This window comes from Moschus berezovskii, chromosome 19 (genome assembly GCF_049115385.1).
Source record: "Moschus berezovskii isolate FMDL1 chromosome 19, NW_MosBer_1.0, whole genome shotgun sequence".
Classification (NCBI taxonomy): Eukaryota; Metazoa; Chordata; class Mammalia; order Artiodactyla; family Moschidae; genus Moschus; species Moschus berezovskii.
Genome location: NC_142478.1, coordinates 73587929 through 73593928, shown reverse-complemented (window position 1 = coordinate 73593928; position 6000 = coordinate 73587929).

Here is a 6000-nt window from a genome sequence, read left to right as displayed (position 1 = left end):
AGCAGGAAGGGGAGAAGGGGACTGTGGAGTCTATTTCTTCTGATATTATTGCCCTCGGTATTTTCTGATTCTTCAGTAATAAGGAGATATTGCTTTTTTAATAAGAAAAAAAATCTGCCTGATTCTAAAGCCAAGCTCCTAACCTCTATAGCATATTGAAAAGCCTGGGCTTCATGCTTTCTTTCCCCAGGAAAGGCACTGCTTGCCCCATTTACACTGACATATTGCCAACTGACTCTTCTTCTCAGGGCAGAACAGTGTTATCTGTATCTGTGGCCATGAAGCTCTACCAGCAGAATGTTAGCTATCAGTAGCCAACTAGGAACACAGAGGGCCTTCTGGTCACCCATGAAATCCCTGGGAACTGCCCATTTTGGTTACATACAGGAGCCTAGCCAGTGTGCAACGTTAACCTCTACTTCCAGAACAATCAGCAAATACATACAGCTACTCTTACAAGGCAGGATCCACATTTGAGGTTTACCCAGCACTAGGCAGAAAGCCTCTGAAAACCAGCCCACTTTTAAGACCCAGTCGATGATGACCAAAACTCAGGGGACCTGAGTTCAAGGTCCTGCTCTGTAACTAACTCCCTGGGAAACCACAGTCCCTCTATTTGTCCTCTCCTGACCTCAGTTTTGCCTCTGGTAAAGGGTCAGCCTTGGATGAAGTGACTTCCAAGTTTCCCCTCAGCTCCAGTCTGGGCCACTCTGGACCCTCCAGTTGTGTGTGTATGTCTGGGACAGGGTCCAAAGAATTCCCTAAGGGTCAAATGATTAACCATTGTACTGGGTCAGTTCCAGAAAGGACTCAAAAATTAACCTGGTGGCTCCTGTTTTCCCTTCAATCTTTACCACCCATGCTCTGGTGAGGCACCATTCCTCTCCTGCCTGCACAGTCCTGGTGCCATCCCCTAACCCTCTATCCAAACTGCCCCGGTCCCTGCCCCCCATTCCCCCTCCTGCTAACTAAACCACGTCAATCCTCACCCCTTAAACCCTTTTTGACTTCCTAAGACCCCGTGACCACAGCTCTCTGTTCACCTCAATATCCTGCCCTCCATCCCAGTGGAGAGCATTTAACACAGACGGACTGAGGTGGTAGTGAGCACTCCTACGGCTACTTCTTCCTGCTTGGTTACTTCTCTTGGGAGTAGAAACTGCACTGTGTTCCACCTTTTATTCTATGTATGGGCTCATTGTTGAGAATGCTGGAATATTTGAAATGTGTTTCACTGAGCTGAGAACAAGGCCTGGCCACGGGGAAATATTCCTCACTCTTCAGAGTCACTTGTAAGCTCTCTTAGCTCCTGGGATTCTCATGGGACCCCTGTGAAACAAGCCAACCGCTTAACTGGAGTGTGAAGCGTGGAACATGGACGTGAAGCATCTCCTTAAGGCCACATGGCAAGTTGGTGGTAGAGCCCCAGCATATGCCAGAGTTTTCGCCTCCCAGTTCAGCGCTTCAGAGTGTGTGGCACGAAGCAAAACCAAAGCCTCACCCTCATTTTAAGAAATTACAGCTAGCTGCAGCCTCCATACCAACACATGGATACACACACACACTTCAGGAATGCCTCCCACTGGGCCCCAGCCTGCTCGGGGCTTCACCTCTTCAGAATCTCAGACTGTTTTCCTCCCCTCTTTTGATGGGTTATTTACTTGGCTAGGCCTTAGTTGTGGCACACAAGATCTCCCACCTGCGTTGGGGCACGTGGGATCTTTAGTTTCCGCCTGTGAACTCTTAGATGTGGCATGTGGGATCTTGTTCCCTGACCAGGGATCAAATCCAGGCCCCCTGCACTGGGAGGACAGAGTCTTAGCCGCTGGACCACTAAGGAACTCCCTCCCCTCCTTCATTATCATCCTTTAAGGGAGCAACAGTTCCCAACCGGGACACTTTTTGAAGAGATTGCAAGAGGCCAGGAGATGCTGGACTTGGTCCCATTGCTCTGGTGTGCTCCCTCAGCCCCTCCTTGTGCACTAAAGTGCTTACCAGGGAGAAGAGAGGCATAAAGACTTTAGACTGTGGGCAAGCACTCCAGCACACACTGGGAGCTGGGCTTCCCAAAGGAAACATCTTTGCCCTGTCCTGTGTCCGTGGACCCATACGGTCTTCTCACAGTCACCACCTTTGCTGTTCAGCACGGTCTTTTAGGAATCTATAGACAAACTCACATGTTCATGTATATATGACCTTTGGGTGCCAGCGTTTTTAGACAGGTGCATTTATGCCAGTGTGTGTGCAGTGTGCAGGTATAATGTAGACATCCACGTGTGGCATCTGCAAGTCCCTCCTGCAAATGCATACATGTGTAGATGAGCGTGTGCATGGGCATAAATCACCGTTCACCCATCAGTTCAACACAGACGTGTTGTTATTTCAGGCACTGTGCTGGGCTCTGGGCCGAATAAGACACAGTAGACGGATGGGTACACACCAGGGAACGTGAGAGGAAGGTGTGTTTTTCAGTACTATGTGACTGTCTGTGAAGTCACTGCACATCTGTATGTGTGCATCAGGCCCACAGCAAGCTAGGATTGCATACATGAGGGCGCATCTTGTTGATGCTGCTACACTGTCTCCCCAAGCCCCAAGGATCAGATCTAAGCAGCCCTTACCTGAGCCTCAAGCAATAGAGGCATCCTCTGGCCCCTGTTCTGCCAAGGAAGAAGCCTAAAGTGCTTTGTCTCCCTCAACATTCCAGCCATGCCATCCTCCCCACCCACAGGGGGGTGAGGCAACATTTCTTGATAACAGGGCACCAAGAGTCCAAGCTGCTGGAAACCACCTGAGCTTCACGTGGTTTTATGGTTTCTCTGTTAATGTTTGGCCCTGGGTTATTTCTATCTAGGAGGTAAGCCAGAAAAGGCAGGGGAGAGACGGAGGCAGGGGAGATAAGGTGCCAGGTCACTTGCAGGAGGCACCCACGCCAGCAGTCACCTCTGGCACCCCAATACCTGCAGTGTTCCAGGCCCTACCAAAGGAGGGAGCCACTCAAGCAGGAGAGAGCAAGGGCTTCTGGGAACAGGTGTGGAAAGGACAACCCTTGCAAAATGCACCTCAGGAGGCCAGCATCCCCTCTACAACCTTCAGATGGATCCAGGAAGCCCCTCCACCAACACGTCAGCTGGCCTCTGTGTGGTCACCTCCTAGGACACAAGAGCTCACTATCTCCAAGATGCTCTCTTGAGAGTTTCTCTTTTATCCTGGGACAAAAATCAACCTCCCAGCAACTTTCATTCATTGGTCCTCCGTTCCCTTTCAAAAAAATTATTCTCCCTGGGAAAAATAAATTTGATTAATAAATTTGATTGATGTCTTCAGAAGCTTCCTATTTCAAAAGGAGATCAATCCTGGGTGTTCATTGGAAGTACTGATGCTAAAGCTGAAACTCCAATACTTTGGCCACCTCATGCGACGAGTTGACTCACTGGAAAAGACTCTGATGCTGGGAGGGATTGGGGACGGGAGGAGAAGGGAACGACAGAGAATGAGGTGACTGGATGGCATCACCGACTCGATGGACATGAGTTTGAGTGAACTCCGGGAGTTGGTGATGAACAGGGAGGCCTGGCATGCTGTGATTCATGGGGTCACAAAGAGTCGGACACGACTGAGCGACTGAACTGAACTGAATACATAACCTGGGAAAAATACAGCATTAGTTTAGCAGACTTTCTCTAGTTGCTGAGCACGGGCTCTAGAGCTCATGGGCTCAGTAACTATGGCGTGTGGGTTTTAGTCACCCTGCAACATGTGGGATCTTAGCCCCCTGACCAGGGATCAAAGTAACTATGTTTGTGACTGTATATGTTTCCCTTTGGGATGATAAAAATGCTTTGGAACTAGACAGAGGTGATAACTGTATCACATTGTATTTGTACTAAATGCCACTGAATTATACCTTAAAATAGTTAACTTTATGTTGTGTGAATTGCACTTCAATTAAAAAAAAAGAAGAAGACCTGGGCTACAAAGCCATTTAAATAACTTTGTGGGCACTGCCTTCTCACCAAACTGGACACCACGCCTCTGCTTAACAAAGGCAAGGAACCACAGCTGGGGACCTTTCCAACCCGACAAGCCAGGGAGTCGGGCTCCCCTTCCTCACTCTGTCTCCACCTCAGCAACTCTGTCTCTCACTGTCTGCCTAGTGAGGCCACAGTTGCCCCCAGAGCCCTCAGCAGTGTCAAGGCAGGAAATCAGGGCAGAGGGGAGCTCCTGAGCACTGACCATCCTCTAACCTCACTGTGTGGCTCCTTCACAGTTCCCACAATAATGCACCAGCTTCCCAAAGCATCAGTCCTGTTAAAGGGGTCTATGCAGGGGCCCAGGTTCTATCCTCGGTCAGGCCTTCAGGCGCAGCCAAAAATAAAACAGTTATAAGACTACAGTTCAAGTCCAGGTCTTCCCTCTCCCAAATGAATGCTTCCAACCATGACATGACCCCACTTTATTTGCAAGCTGACTAGTCCCAGAAGGGTTCTTTATCTCCCTCCTTTCCCCATACAAGCTCCTGGTTCACACCCTACCTTGTCCTGTCCTCTGAGCACCAAAAACTCCAGGCAAGTGCTTTCTTCTTCCTAAGTGGTTTCTATTTCTAAGCACTCTCAATTGTTCCCGATTGTCTACAGTCTAAAGTCAAATCTCCTAACCTGAGAATCAAGGCCGCTCAAGATCTGGCACCAGGTTTCTTTTTCTATCACTCTGCTCCACACACCCAACATTCTAGCCAAACAATTCTTTCTCTGTCCTTCCCTGAATCATGTCCTTTCTTGATGTACCATGTCCCTGGAAAACCCTCTCTTCCCCACCTCCACGGCATAGCCAAATCCTGACCCTTTGCTCTGATCACACTTGGTATCTTCTTTGACTTCAAAATTTACACACACATACACACACACACAGGCTTTCATTCTTCCTCTAGTTCTCATGGGTCTCTAATAGACCTTTATGCACATGTCCCTGTGTTAAGGTATTTCAACACATATTCCTTAGAACAACACAGTAAACAACCCAGAGCGCCCAGCCCCAGTGTTTGGCACACAGTGGTCCTCACAAAAATCATGCCCAACTAACTAAAGTGAATTCAGCCTCACTCCCTCACTCAATGCAACTCACTCACTCAATCACCTCATTTCTCCTTTCCCCTAATGGCAGTTTTCCTGCCAATTAGAAACACTACAGGCAATTCGAGGAAGGTATTTAGAATGCTAATGAATGAAAATAACTTTCAGTCACATCTATTTCATATAAATTAATCACCATGAGTTTTACGACCTTGGTTGCCTTGATTGCACAACTGTTGGTGGCATACCCTGCTCAACTCAAGGAGTCAAAGTGTTCCCCTACCAGGTGATGTCAGCCAGGGGTAATATGAAGGGAATGAGGATTCAACATCTGAGGTATCCATATCTTCCTGAGTTCATTGAGATCCCTCCTGCCTCTTCCTCAACTCCAACTGAGAGAACCAAGGAGTTGGGAAGTCCAAAGGCTGTGCTGCAATTCTGATCTGACAAGGTCCCAGGAAGGCGAGCAAGGAAGGGTCAAGCCATCAATCCTCACTCTAGGTGTAATGTAAGACTGCGCTCAGCAGAAGTGCCTTTCCATTTCCTAACCACCACTGCCCCCTGGTGCCCTGACTGGCCACATCTGACAATGTTTGTGCAGCCCAAACCTCTAGTGCAGCACTGCCCAACAGAAATATAATGCAAGCAAAGATGTAATTTTTTTTAATAGCTACATTTTAAAAGGTAAAAAGAAACAGATGAAATTAAGTCTAATAATATATTTTATATAACCCAATATATCCAAACTATTACTACTTCAACATGCAATCAATAGAAAAAAATATTAATGACAGTCTATGATTCATGGGGTCGCAAAGAGTCGGACACAACTGTGCGACTGAACTGAACTGAATGCTCTTTTTACAGAGAAGGCAATGGCAACCCACTCCAGTACTCTTGCCTGGAAAATCCCATGGACGGAGGAGCC